Source organism: Nylanderia fulva, unplaced genomic scaffold (assembly GCF_048542155.1).
Source record: "Nylanderia fulva isolate GAGA-0341 unplaced genomic scaffold, ASM4854215v1 Scaffold20, whole genome shotgun sequence".
NCBI classification, from domain to species: Eukaryota; Metazoa; Arthropoda; class Insecta; order Hymenoptera; family Formicidae; genus Nylanderia; species Nylanderia fulva.
This window is the reverse complement of record NW_028190264.1, coordinates 3857966-3873627: the sequence shown is the minus strand read 5'-3', so window position 1 is coordinate 3873627 and position 15662 is coordinate 3857966. Positions and strand designations below refer to the sequence as shown.

Here is a 15662-nt window from a genome sequence, read left to right as displayed (position 1 = left end):
GCGTTGCGAGAATATATATCTCTCGTGTAATTTAATTTAATATAATCTCTCCGACAGAACAAAATCGTAACATATCGAGATAGAAGATTATTATTTCGCTCATTCGAAAATTTCATAAATTTATTAATCGAATCAATCAATTTTTGAATAGCGAGAAATAAAATCGAACGCTTTGCAGTACCTGGCTGGTGTAACTGATTTGTAAGAGGGGAAAACCGCAGAAATCTCTATCGAGATGCGTTACTGACCGTTCAACGATCCCATCGAGCGTTGCACGGTATGTCGTTTCAAATAATCAAGGGAGAGCATATATCCGAGGCACCCTCCTTCCTGTACGTACCGCCGGACGATCGAGATGATAGCAATTTGCACTGTTCGGCCGTGCAAGGAGCCCGGGATAGCGTCGGAAGGCCCACATGAATGGACGATGGACGCGCCCGAGCTCGTATTTGCGTGCCAAAGAGGGGAGAGAATGACTCCCTCCATCCTAATGTCCCTTACACCGGCGGCATAGTCCGCCGTTAATGGTTACGAAAGCATGGTTCGTAGTGCGGTCCCGCGTTTACGAGGCTCATTGGTTGCGAGAAGCTCGAAAGTTCGCCGGGATAGAGAGATGTGGTATGCATATCTCTCTGTCGAAACCGAGAACGTATCATCCGAAATAATTAAGAACGGCCCGACAGAAATTGGAATGGTTTCATTATATCGCTAAATAATCATTTAAATAGATGCCACGTGTGTACGGATTATGTAATAATTTAAATAGATAATAATTTAAATAGCTGTCATGTGTATACGGATTATATGTGTATAATTTAATATGATTAATTTAATGCATAATTTGATCGTTTATACAGTTGTAATGTACGTATTTTATTAATAATAAATTATTATAGTGGAAGTAATTTTTAGTTGAGAAGAGAAATCAAGATAAAAACGAATTTACGCCTTACATCATAGATAAATTGTAAAGAATGCAAAAATACTTCGTAAGAAGTACAGAGTTTAATTATGTATATACATATATATATAGATCTAATTAGCTAATAAATAATCTCGCCATAATGCAAGTATAAATTTCAATGTACTATAAATCAAGAAAGTCTTAAGAAAGTTCAGATCCCGTAATGTAATCCGTGAAATAACGTAATTACGCCAAGATTAATGATGGTTTCAGCAAGTCTGACATAGTTTCCGGAAGTTAATGCTATCGGTGATCTGACAGATACATTATTATATGCGACGAAATGTTCATTATATATCATCCGCGTGTTTGATATTCGAAATCGAAACGCATAAGTCGACGCTGATGTCGCGTACTTATACGCGAAAGCGCACTTCTGTCGCGAAACGTGCATTTTACAGAACACATATTTTTCCCTCTTTGGAGCAAAAATCTCGAGCACGGTGCTATAGGAGCGAAAACGTTGAGATAAACAAGCTTTTGCGCGTCGACATCGCGTTGTGTTCGACGTATTGTATGAAAGCCATCTGGTTTCCCGGTTTCGACGGGTGATCTTTCAACGTAAGCAGGGTAAGAGCACCCCTTAAAGGAACTATCCTAAGCGAGTCTGCAAGAGAAAATAATAGCTCGGTTGGGAGACGTCCGCGATCATAAATAACGTACACTGTATACACAGTCGTAAACATAAATGGCTTATTTACAACCATCTTGTACTTATGCGTATATGTAAATATATATAAGCAGATGTCAGGAGAAAAGAAACTGCAGACGACATAAAGAGAAAAGCGCGAGAAATCTTGCTGCTTTCGATAACTCGAGAACTCTCCTCATTTCTCGTGTCCTTCTTTTTTTCTTTCTTTTTCACAGTAACTTCTTTATCAGTTCTGAGAGAGGTGTACTTTCAATCACCTACGACCAATCCTGGAATTGACTATTTCTCGCATTACCACGAGGTTCTGAATTTACTTTCAGTTGCAATCTCTTAAATTAAACGCCGCCCAAAATCAATAAAGCGAGATAAAAAATTAATCACATAATTGTCGCTCGAAGAGAACTAAAGAAACTCTTCGCAACTTTGTCTTTTAAGTATTTTTATATATTTTTAATTTTGATTTTCCGATGTTTTACAAGTATAATAAGTCATTTCAATTGAACGAAGAATTAGTCACAAAATATGCGGCTGTATCTACATTTTTCTAATATTTCTAATATAAATATTATCTAATATTTCGAATATAATATTTTCTAATATAAAATTACTATGATAATTTTCATTCCAACAAACTATTATTGATGAAAATAAAATAATTAATTCGATTATTGTGAGATGAACTCGATTCACTCATCAAACATAACTGACATTCCTTTTATAAAAAAAAAAAAAGAGAGAAATTTTTCAAATTATTGCTAATAATAGTGTCGATATTGTCACGTCCATCACCCTGCGTCAAAGTTTTCCATGAAACTGTAAATGGACGAGTCGTGTCGACAGCGATGCGTTAGCGATTTCGACACGGGTGTATCGAGAAAAATATCGGATGTCTGGGGACGCACATGATCGGACATGCGGAAATCGGGAGTGCGCGAGAGACGTGTGCTTTTATATCAAGATATTTCGCGCGAAAACTGAAGAGGCGGACTACGAGAAGACCAACGACGACTGGGACAAGGAAGAACGTTAGACTCTACTGTACCGTGAGAAATATCGTGAGAGCTGCTACATGCAGCATCGAGTTCGCATCGATCAAACGCGACAACTTTCGCTCCGTGGTCGTCAAAGTTTGCGATTAGGATGGTTAAGATGAGCCTTTCCCTTCCCACTCCGACTTTAATCCATAAAGCGCACGCTAATGGAAGCTCCAATTAAACTGATCAATGCGCGAAACAGAGTGGATAGAGTGTCGAGCCAATCGGAACTCATTATGCGACGAGAACTCGATTCTCGTCTCGAAAAATATATGTTTCTTTTTTCAATCATCATTGAATTTTTGCAAAATTAAAATATAAATATATAAGGTGTATCTAAATAAGCGCGAAACTAAGAGATGATTTTTTGAAGAAAATTAGGGAGGGTTTTAAGTATATACTCTAAAAATAAGAAAAATTTAAAAAAAAATTAAATATTAAATAATAAAAAATTAGAAATATATCGAGATAAACGTAGAAAAAAATACAGTTCTTACGAAATGTCAAAAAATAGTTTATTTTATTTTATAAAGATATATTCTCTTTTTAAAATAAAATGTATAGATAAGTTGTGATAAAGTGGTCTTCTTTCATTTCGAACTAATCTCAAAGTTCGATATAATCTCTATTGCAAGTTGCCCGAAGCTAGTTAGACATTAAACAGTTCTTTGTTATGCGCAACGGGCTTCGATTGAACCGTAATCATCTGATAAGACTCGTAAATTGATTGCACGAAATTGCTAAAAGAAGGGAAGGAAACTTCGAAAGGAAACTTAAAAATACTTGCAGATGGTTTCGAGTCGTGCGCGTTCGATAAAAAGTCCGACGTTTGTGTAGCGTTCGTGTAACAAGTCGTCGAAACTTTGCAACAGTACATTTTTTAAAATCAGCGTCCGAGTTAAAGGAAATAAGAGATTGAGAACTCGTTCGCTAGTTTCGTTTGAGAATAAATTAACCGAAGAGGGAGAAAAGAGAGAGAGAGAGCAGCAGCAGCAGCGCTGGTCGACAAATTCGAGCGAGTCGGCTAAAGTGCACGAAATCACTTTCATAAATCAAAGGGAGCAATGTTGATCTCTCCATCGAGAGAGGCTTCACGAGCGTTGCAAAACATCTTGCTTTGAGAGCGTGAGGCTCGTCGCAATTAACCTTCTGATGGTCGCGCGAATCGTTTGGCGCACAAAGTACATCGAGATGAATCTTTTGAAAAAAAAAAAAAAAAATTTGCTCGTCTTCTTAATTCTCATGTAATTAAAACTCTCTCGCTTTTTTAACGCTTTTCAAACACTTTAACACTTTCCCAAATAAAATTTAAAGCCGGATAAAATTTTTAAAAATTCTTCGTAAATAAAGATTACAAATCGATACGTCTTTTTTTTTATCAAAATTCGGGTACATATAGATTACTTTCGCCCCTTCTGATACCCTTCAAACGAACGACTGACGTTTAACCGATTTAACGTGAGAAGGCTTGCGCGACGTTGATATGTTTTTTTCGTTCATAATGAAAGCAACGCAACTACGTATCCACTTAAAGCAAGTGGCATCGCGTATTATGTATTCATGGCACGATGCAACGTGTGTTGCACGAATCACTTTGATTCTTGTTTTCGTGCAGTGACGCGTGCCTGTTTTCACGAGAATAACCGCGTTTATGTGTCTTTTTATTGCGATTTTATTTTTTACAGAAAACCAGTTTAAATAGACACAAACGTAATTTAATAATAAAAAAATTTTTTTTTTAAATATTAAAGAACAATAAGCATTCCTTATTGATTTTAGTTATAATATATAAATAACAATCTCACATATTAAGATAATAATTTAATTTTTTTGATTCTCGTAAAGAGTATCATCTTTACCTGCTAATTAATACAGTTACTTAATTTTTTGTACCTGTTAATTAATACAGTTACTTAACTCTTTTCAAGGAGAATACTAAATAAAGATATAATCTGCGTCGAAGAAAATATTCTTATTTTGTCAAAGTCGCGATCAAGGCTCGCTTCTTGAAAGCTTCTTCCAAGAGCTTCTTTACTTTTAAGAGGGGACTCTGGTTCTCCGAATGTACCCGGGCATAAACGAATCTTCTCGTTGGCGAATGAGATTGAAGAAGGCGCAAGTATGCGACGTCGTTAATCGCGAGCATGCGACACATTCGTATGCAAACGTGGCTTTGTGCACGCGCGGGTCCGATGTCCCCCTGAAGATTCTAAAGTTAGAAACGTGCGACGAGAATATACACTCGCTCGCGCAGAGCCGTCTAAACCCTTAGATCGCGGATGGTGTAATTCCGCTTATTCTATGCTAATTTCAACACGCAACCGCGCTGTATAAGTATCACTTTAAGAGCGATATATTCTAATCGAACAAACTTTGTTCAGGAGAATATGCATACACACACGGCGAGATAGATTATACTCGATGCTCTCAAAATTGTCTAGTAGATACAAGACTTTAATAAAGTACAAAGATTACCTACATCGTAATTTTTGACTACAATAATTAAAATAGAAGAGAGAAAATTATTGATTAATTTTGAAAGAAGACAAATATATAGATGTAAATTTTTAAATCATTAATAATTGTATTCGCGAAATATGTTTTGCGAAATAGCAAAAAAAAAGTGTGAGTATTTGAATAAAATGAATTTTACTTTTTGTAAGAATTTTTTGCGAGAGCTTCCCTTTTTCAAAAAGTCGATGTCGAATGGCTTCAGGCCATTTAGTTTCAAATGGTTGAAGCCAGCCATGTGTGTATGTGTGTGTGTGTGTGTGTGTGTGTGTGTGTTCGCTCGGCCGTTGTACCTCACGAACTCGAAACGCGCTAATAACGTTAACGGAAAAAAGAGTCTTGCGTACGACAGGAGCGGAACTTCGCTCGCAGGCGTCGCAAAAAAGTCGAACACTCTTTGTGTCTGGTGAATACAGACATAAGTAGAAGAGGGTATATGCCAGAGTACTAAAAATGACGGACGATACATTCGGTGTATACGTGCGAACTGAGTCGAGTGCATAAGAACGACAAACATCCCGGGAATATATTGCTGCTGGTATATATATATATAATTTTTTATTTATTGCTCGCTGTCAGCAAATAATTTACGAATTTTTGTAAAACGAGAAAGTCTGCATATATAGCGAACATGCTTTCAGATGAAAATTAAAATATTAATTAATCGTCTGGTTTAATTGATGACTAAATTAATTAAATTTATTAAAATTAATTAAACATGTATGAATATGCATTCGTAAATGCATTTCGATAAAAATAATATATATATAATTTACGCGTATCGTTGACTTTATTTATATAAATTTTCTCTTTTATAAATTATAACTCTTTCCTACGCTGAGAGTTTTTTTTATAATAAAATAATATGTAGATATATTATTACAAGCAAATATATTTGTAAACAATTAATGTAATTAATTATCAATTGAGTTTAGATATGATATATTGTTGATATACATCCTTTCAATATTGCGTTATGCACCCCTGCATTATTCATTAAAATTATCAGGTGCTAGTAATTCCGAGCTAGAGTGTTACTCTTTTGTATTATAGATGTAATAATAGAAGCCATTGTAAATAACGTTTACACCAATAACTAACGATCAATATTACATTCTGCTCTATTTGCTTCTGCGCACTCGCTGTATTTCCACCTGATTATTACACGTATATAAAATCATATCAATATTAACTGACAAACAAATCGCATTGACCGAATTATAACGAGCGTTTGTTAACTTACATCGCATTTTTATTCACGTCTTTTCCCTTCAAAAAGAAAAAAGCCGTCTATAGATATAAAAAAAAGATTAAGATTTCTATTCGCTCTTAATTGAAGGACAGAAATTATATGGGGAATAACGCGTGTTGAAATTCAATTATCTACAGTTTATTGCGGAAAAAGTAATCAGATTCGACGGTAAAAAGTTAAATTTCAAGGAAACTAGTTGTTGCGCCACAAAGTGCATCAGCTGGCTGAACGAGACAACAGATTGTGTGTCACCGAGAGATATGTCATCTTCTCTAACACGATATATACTATTCTTCGGTTTACTTTCTCAACCGCACACAGATCGACGACGATAACTTTTGGAGCAGCGACGATAACGGGGTCACGCGATATTGCTGGAAATACAATTCGACCACACTTGGATACTCTAATCCATATCACGAAAGGGAAAAGAAGAAGGAAAATAAAGGCCGACAAAGAGAGAAGACGAAAGGCACGAGGTCTACGTGTGTATATAAAGGGTGTCCGAACCTTATCAATTTATGGGAGACTCCTAAGGTTATTTGGGGACGATTTTTCCTCAACGAAAATGTCGAGAAAAATCATCATTTCTTTAATGTTTCCAATTTTTGAAATCATATATCTTTGTAACTATAGTGATGAGTAAGATACCTTTAAAATGTATCTCGATACAGATACTTTAAAAGTATCTCAGATACATATCAGATACTTTTAAATTATATTGTATCATAATAATGATAATATGCACAAAATGTACTAAATAATTCTTTTATCTTTATTAATATTTTTGTTTATATTACGACTTTATTCGCGTTAGTCTTAATACATGAAAAATATCAGATACAGATATAGATACTTCAATTCGAATATATCTCATTGTCAGATACAGACTCAGATACACAAAATGTATCTAGATACTACCCAACACTGTTTGTAACTGAGCCTTAAATTAAAATTCTATTAAAGTAAACGCCTGAAATTAACTAAAAAATGTAGTTTCGTTAATAATTTACTTTTACAACGCTTAGTTTACAAAAAAGCTTTAATTTTTAATCGTTCATACCTCAAAAATGATCGGTGTCTGGACATTTTCGCTGAAGAAAAATTGCCTCGAGAATCTCCTATTAACGAGTACAGTAAGTCTGGGACACCTTGTATACGATATGTGTACATGTATATACAATGATCCCGCTACAGAGAACTCTATATCCGGTCCAGCTTCCGCCTCTCTGTCGGCTCCCGACGTTATCGTCCCTTCGATCTTTTCAAAGTTCGCCCTAATCCGGTTCACGAACTCTCGTAACTACGTAAAAGGGATACGCACACGTGCCAGAATCGCGAGCGCGCGCTCTCGATTTTCTCTCATCGTAACTCGGAGAATACAAATGGAATGTTATTTCGGAGAAAGAGAGAACGTGTACAAATTCTCTGCATTTGGTATATCAAGGAAAGGAGCGAAAAAAACCTATCCTATTTCACCGTAGCGTCCACTTGTCGCGGGAATCCTCCTCGAAAATGTCGATAGCCGCCGCGCGGGATGATCAATTCTTAAAACAAATAGCCCCGATCGTCCTAGTTCGTGTCTCGCGGAAAAATGAGATACTCGCGCGCTTCAAGACTCCCGTCTCCTGAAATATTCATTCTTCCGGTTACTCCGAAATGCCTCTTGGCATTTCCACACGACTCACGTATCGCGTTTGCGTGCATAAAAGATGTGCGTATATCCAGTGGTCGAAACGGTCGATCTGCTCGAAACGTATTCATGTCGTGGACAATAATTGTCATCGGCCAAGATTTCTCGCGATCAATCGTCCCGATTATTATTTAATTCGAAAAAAATAACAAGATGACAATTTTCGTCCTATATATATATATATATATATCACATATATGATAAAATATTTTATCTTCGGTTTGATTTTTATTGTCATCTATCGCGATTTATACGATTTGACAAGCAGAAGCGGAGGAAGGATTTTTCCGACATTATCGAAATTTCCTCGACTTTTTATCCCTCTGCTCTTTATTTAAAATTTTTGCGGCCCACAAAAAGATATAAAGCGACGATCATCTTCGAACACGTGTGATCGTTTCGAGCGGGTGCAAACGGGTTACGAGATATCGCGACGGGTGTAAAAATGGTCGAACGTGTTTTCCGATGTTCGCGGCCACTCGAAGTTAGATGTGGGTCCGTTTTAGCGTCGAGTATCCAGTAGCAAAATATATAAGAGAGAAGCCGCGCGATGCTGATGGGCGGTGATGAGCGGGAAAGGTGAAATAAAGACGAACAAACGACAGATAGATATCAAAGAAGAAGACTCGTAGAGAGACGATGCTCGCAGACACGGAGTGTCCAACTCTCGCGCACGTTTTCCTTTTCCAGAAAATAAGAGAAGCCGGAGAGAGAATTGTGGAAGCGAGAGGAATGGTGATATTCTGGCTGCTGGAGATGTACCGCTGAAAAGACGTACATACACACGTACATACGCGTACGTGTATGCGTATATGTACACATAGAGGGATGCTCACCAAAGGACGAACGAAGAAAAAGCGGTGGCGAGATAGGAGTACAAAGGGTGAAAAGGAGACGTTGCTTCCTGTTCTGTGTACTATGTTTATTAATATTCCTTCGAGTCGCGCGAATTGCGGCTAGAAATGCCTTCGCAATTGAGGGTTTCTACAGGATTTCATAAATTGTCATTCTTGTGGTGCAATGTATGTTACATCATTTATACGATATGACGTTAGAACGACGGCGGAATTTTAAATTAGAGGAAGCTCGTATTTATTCTTCGCGACACTCCTTGCCTCTCTTATTCCAGTCATTTTTCTAATTATTCAATCAATTCATATTAAAGATCGCATAGAAAAGAAAATTTAGATTCCAAATATTAAAAAATTGAGAAAAAAGTTTCATTCGTTAAAAAAATCCCTGCGGTATATGTTCACGTTTCTAAAGAAAATTTGCACTTTTCTATTTGAAAAGTAACAGCTGGATTAAACAATATCAAATAGATATTGAGAGAAACACAATGTATTAACAAATTAAGAGAATTAAGAGCGTATAAATTACACACATTATGTGCAATAATTAATTAAAAACTCATACAAAGCAATAATAAATATTCTCTTTGAAATTGACAGCTCGATTCTTTCCCTTATACGGTAAGCGTATAAAAATACCAGTTCAAATCTTTTAATCAGTGCAAAAATTAATTAAAAAAATGCAAAAAAATAATAAATATTCCCTTCGAAATTTTTCGACAAAGCACCGAATACTTTCCATTCCAGAATCCATGACAGCTCGATTCTTTCCCTTATACGGTAAGCGTATAAAAAATACCAGTTCAAATCTTTTAATCAGTGCAAAAATTAATTAAAAAAATGCAAAAAAATAATAAATATTCCCTTCGAAATTTTTCGACAAAGCACCGAATACTTTCCATTCCAGAATCCATGACAGCTCGATTCTTTCCCTTATACGGTAAGCGTATAAAAAATACCAGTTAAAATCTCTTAATCATGTGCAAAAATTAATTAAAAAAATGCAAAAAAATAATAAATATTCTCTTCGAAATTTTTCGACAGAGCACCGAATACTTTCCATTCCCGAATCAATGACAGCTCGATTCTTTCCCTTATACGGTAAGCGTACAAAAAATACCAGTTAAAATCTTTTAATCAGTGCAAAAATTAATTAAAAAAAATGCAAAAGAATAATAAATATTCTCTTCGAAATTTTTCGACGGAGCACCGAATACTTTCCATTCCCGAATCAATGACAGCTCGCGATTCTTTCCCTTATACGGTAAGCGTACAAAAAATACCAGTTAAAATCTTTTAATCAGTGCAAAAATTAATTTAAAAAAATGCAAAAGAATAATAAATATTCTTTTCGAAATTTTTCGACAGGAGCACCGAATACTTTCCATTCCCGAATCAATGACAGCTCGCGATTCTTTCCCCAAGTAAGCGATTTGTCCCAAACGGACAAAACTTCTCCGGCGAAGGGTTTCCGAGTGATCGGCGCGCAACTCGGACACACACGGGGCGAAACGCAGGCCCGAAGGGTCGCTTCGGCGCGACGCGGCGCGGCGTCGCGACGCTCGGCGCCGCTGCCTCTCTCAGTCAGCCCTGCGCCGTACGGGCGAGGACCACGAGGGAAGAGGAAGCGCCGCCGCCGCCGCTTCTCGTCGTCGCGCGAGTCGACGCGACGCGACGACGAGCGAGACCCGTCCGTCCGTCGAGGGGCTTTAGTCCGCGTCCGTACGTCGACCGAAACACGCGATCCCCCAACGTCACTCTCCCGACCCGGTGTTAGTAGTGCGCGCGGCTCCCTTTTCCTTCCGGCTCCTGTCGCTCAATCATCACGTCCTTTGCCAAGGGAGGACCTTATCGCTTAGTTCTACCGCGTCGAATAATAGAGTTCTCTTTCGCTCTCTTTTACTCTTTTTACCCTCTCGTCTCTCATCCTCTCTCGAGCCGGTTATTGGAGAAAACTCTTTGTTCGGCCTTCTTCGAGAGATGCTTCGCGATCCTTTCTGAGATAGACGGAAGAGAGGATGTCCCGTGCGCGCGGGAGGAGGATTAAGAACGCCGGAAATTCGGGATGTAATATCCGGCGGCCCTAGTTACACGTACGGTGTGTGCGCGGCTTTCCTGCCTTCGAAGTCGGAGCAGCTCCGATATAAGTCAAAGTGAAGGAGGAGATCTCGCAGGATTTTCAATCGTTCGGGAGCCTACTCAACGGAGGTGTGTGTTTTTTAAATTCTTCTTATCACATTTTATTTTATTATTTAAGAGACCGAATGGATCGAACGATATGTATAATACTATAATTTGGAAATGTTTTTATTTTCCGAAGTAGATATGTAAATAATTTTATCATTATCTTTGTGAAAATAGTTATGTAAGAAACTCATCTTATTTCTTTTTACATTTTAAAATTCATGTCTTTGGTTCTCTTCATGCCTTAAAGATGCTCAAGGATGAAAATTACATTACAATTGAATACGAGTTACTTCAAAGAATAAGAGTAATCATAAATAATGACCCTTCTAAAGATTTATGTCTCCCTTTTATATATTTTATACAGAAAAATTTGTATACTTGTATCTTTACCATATTTTTTTATCATATTTCTATCTTGCAATGCATATACATGAAGAGGGAAGAAGCTTATTATTCATGATATTATTTAGAACCGCAAGTTCATATACTTGCCATTGCAAAGAATTATTTCAAGATGATACTTTTGAATGAATTATTACCAATTCAAGAATTTTAAATTTAATAGAAAGGGAAGGTGATCTCTCTCTCTCTCTCTCTCTCCCATTCATGTTATAACTCAACAAGTTTAAATTCACCTCAGTCCTGTTGAAGATATCGCAGGAAGTTATCTTCGACAATGGCTACAAGACTATTCTCCCATTCTCTCCTCCTGTACTCGCAATTTCCACGGGCCGTAGACTCCCGTATACATATATATATAAGTCTGAGGATGAATCTCCATCCACCCGCGACGCGGCGCAGAGCCTTCCCTCAAACTTTTCCGTAATGAGATTTCTCGGGGAACGAAGAGGGATTACGCGGAGAGAGACTTTTTGCTCGTGTTGTGCTCGCGCGCGTCGCCGCGGTCCCATACATCAAACTGTCGGTCGCGGATGTTGCAGGTGCATATGATACGTTCGGCTTGGTTTAAGCGCCTTTATTTCTCCCGCGGCGAGATATCGCGCTTCGTCGACAATTCTCGATAATTCGCGAGCTCCCATCGAGAATTGTCGCGCGTTGGACAAAAATTCCGCCGATCGATCGATATCATTAATTCTCAATCTAATCATTATATTCATTCTAGAGAGATTATATATAATTTAATTTAATGAATATCAATGACGTTTGTATATATATATATATATCTAAAATTAATAGACTAATTATAATAATTAGATTCACATAATTATAATAATATATAATAAAATGTCAATGTGTGATATCGATCAATTTTTTCAGAAATTCTAATTTTAAGTATATATGCATTTCCTTCCGCTTCTGCGGGACTCTCCTTGAAAAAGGCTCTCAGGCGCTTGTTGAACTTCTCGGAGCGCTTGAGCGCACGTGCTCGCTGCTTCACGCGCGTGTTATACGTCACGTGTGCAATCGTCTCTCGTAAGTTTACATTAGCCTCCCGCGCGTCAGAGGGTGCGCCGACTCGCGGCGCTGTTTATTTGTCGTGATAACTATTGCGGGCGCTTTATAAAGTCCGGAAACGAGCTCGCGCATATACTACACGCGTGTGTGGGGCTGCTTGTTACAAAACTACGGGGTCGCGAACTTATAAAAGGGAACGCGGCGACAGATTTAACGAGCGCGTTCTCTATACCGTGTAAAACGCGTGAAAAAGAACACACATATATACCCGTAACAACAAGCTACATGCACTTGCGAAATATTCCGGCAAACTTTTTCGCGGACACTCGTAGAACTCCCATGCACGAACGTCACATTTCGTTCTCATCCTTTTTTCGCGTTTTATTTCTCGCGCGACGACGCGACGTGTCGTTGTCGTTTTAATCCCTTAATTATATGGAAAAATTTACTCCGTTGGTCAACGATTTATTGAATTATTCGTGCAATCAAAAATGTGATGCGCGCTTCGTCATTTTCGAGATTCACATCATTTTAATTTGATGCAATTTTTCAAGCTCTCTCTCTATATATTTCTAAGATATTTTTTTATATAAATATCTTCGTTTAATCTTCGACTTGTTAAAAATTGCGAAATTTTATTCAAGTATTCGCGTCGAATCTAATTTTTAACACGGCTACGTGTGGCAAATTGTCCCCGTGAATATTCGGAACATTCGTTATACACGATAATAACGAATCCTACGGACTTTTTTTTTGCCAGAACCACACATCGATTTGTATGTTACGTCGCGAGTTGGTGCCGAAGGGGTTAATCTACGTTTTTATGGGTTTTACGTCTGTTCGACGCGGTCGCTCCTCGTCCGCAAGTTCCGCGCCGCGATTTAATTAAACTTCGACCTGCCGTCGAAAAATCGATGTCGCGTCGCCGTTGATTTTACTAGCGGTTCCGCGAGTCTCGGGACGAAGCAATTCCGGCGAGACCGGTCGAGTCGATTTAGCTCGTTCGTGCAGAAATCCGCGCCCGAACTAGTCAGCCGGTTCCGAAAAGTTGCAGACTGTAGGGAAAATTCGCAGAGTGACAGCAACGACAAGTGGCAAGGAATTGCCTCGAACTTATTCAATCGAACTAGTTTACGATCGAGTACAGAGCTCTCGTCTAGCCGCGATCGATCACTTAGAAATATTTGAATAAATATCAAAAGTGCAATTTTAAATACACACATATTTTTTTATTTAATATATGTATTTTTTCATCTTTAATATATATATATTTTTAATCTCTTATGTATGTATATATATATATGCGTAGATGTAATATCAGAGATTAAAAAATTAACAATTAAAAAAAGGCAGCTGAAAAAGATTTAGATACGTACATATTATACAGACGTGATATTACGTTTGTCGCAATATTTCATTATATTCATTTTTCGTACTTGTCGCGTGAAACATATTTAAAGAGTAATTTTTGACTCAGTAATTTTTTAAAGTTCTTAGTAATTATTATAAACTAAAAGTTGAAAACTCGTAATTTTTATGTTCATAAAAACTAAATTAAGAGATATATTCCAAATGTGTAATTCGCGCTGCTAATTTCCCATGTTATATGACGCTCTTACATTTTACGTACGTTATGTTGGCATAACGAAGACTTGGGATTACGCTCTGCTTTAGTAAGTAATCTATGACCACGCGGCCGGGAACGAAACGAGAGCAGGTTGAATTCTCGAGGGACAGCTCTAAGCCGGAAATGTCACGGTGAAAAATTGTTACATCAACGGACGAATGGGTCCTGTGAGAGAGAGAGAAACCGGTTCAAAAGTTACAAAGAAACGCACTCGCGTACATTCGTCGAATTAAATTCTTCATAAACCCACTTTTCTTACAAATTCTATGAAAATTCTCTTTCTCTATAGTCTCCTCTTTCTTTTTCTCCTCGTTTTCTTCATAAAAGCTTATATTATATATACATATATTTACGCGATAAAAACATTTGTTTAATAGATTTAAATTTTATACGACGCGAGATGCAGATTACCATGAATATAAAAGCTTGCTCCCATACACCCGGGAATCATAAAGTGTTCATCACCTGGAGTTTCCCACACTCTCCAATTGATACTGGTTAACAATTCAACGTTTCCTCGGATTCGAGGAATCCAATGATCGATCCATCGGCAATCTTTCATTCGCCTCAATGATATAACGATTTGTCGAAAAAAATATATGGATCCAACGTGCGTTCATTTATTTTAGTGTAATATTAATTATCTTTTTTCAACATATAATATATACACGAGAAAAAACAATATCAAATCAGGTATTTTTTTCAAGATTAAACTCGATCGCGTTACGATCATCGCGCACATTTTGACATATCGTACGCATCTTTAAATCTTTACGATATGCATCGAGCGAGCCGAAAGTCTGCGGAAGGCAGATTCTCCACACTCACGCGGTTTCTGCTTTATTAAATGGCACGACGTCATCTGGCGCAACCGTAAAGCAAACTTATCGCGCGTCCTCTCAGTACCTCGGCGACCCGTATTACGAGGTCGTACAAGAATCAGATTCGAAACGAGGGAACTACGGAAACACCCCGGGCGCTTCTGCGAAGTGCAATCGGCTTTGTCTTGGAGAACGCGAAAGGGGCGTCTTTGCTCCTTCGCCGAAAATATATACGTATAAATCATGCTCTAATTAATCTTTCCAGCTAATGCGACTGCGTGTACTATACAGGATGACTCGGAAATGTCGCCGTTTTTCTGCATTTTCTCAGATTTCTCTTCGTCGACGTTATTTTTTTTTATACTTCTTTCTTTTTATAACTCTTTCTTTCTTTCTTTCTTATCTATTTTCTTATGACAATCTTATCTATTTCCAAGTCAAGCTTACGTATTTGCAAGCTTAAAAATGTATAAATTTAGCATTTTGTATATAATGTAGAGATAAAGCGATATAAATAAAATTTGCATCGAGATTCCATTAAAATAATGTAAAAGTTCTTTGATGAAAACTTGAGTCGATCTTTTACTGAAGAAACGGAAGGTGGAATTTCCTCTCTATTTTCTGTAAGTCGAATGATGTTTGTGCGGTATGCGA

At 37.5% G+C, this 15662-nt stretch overlaps 1 protein-coding gene and 1 long non-coding RNA gene across 2 annotated transcripts in view; one reads left to right on the top strand and one right to left on the bottom strand.

Annotated features, from left to right (window-relative positions):
- The window catches only part of LOC114928626 (uncharacterized), an 83575-nt gene that overhangs the window by 9313 nt on the left and 58600 nt on the right, over positions 1-15662 (bottom strand). The window lies entirely within an intron of this gene.
- The window catches only part of LOC114928624 (uncharacterized), a 41311-nt gene continuing 36212 nt past the window's right edge, over positions 10564-15662 (top strand). The window contains exon 1 of the mRNA XM_085482366.1: positions 10564-11165. The gene's annotated coding sequence lies outside the window, so the exon portion shown is untranslated. The remainder of the gene's footprint in view (positions 11166-15662) is intronic.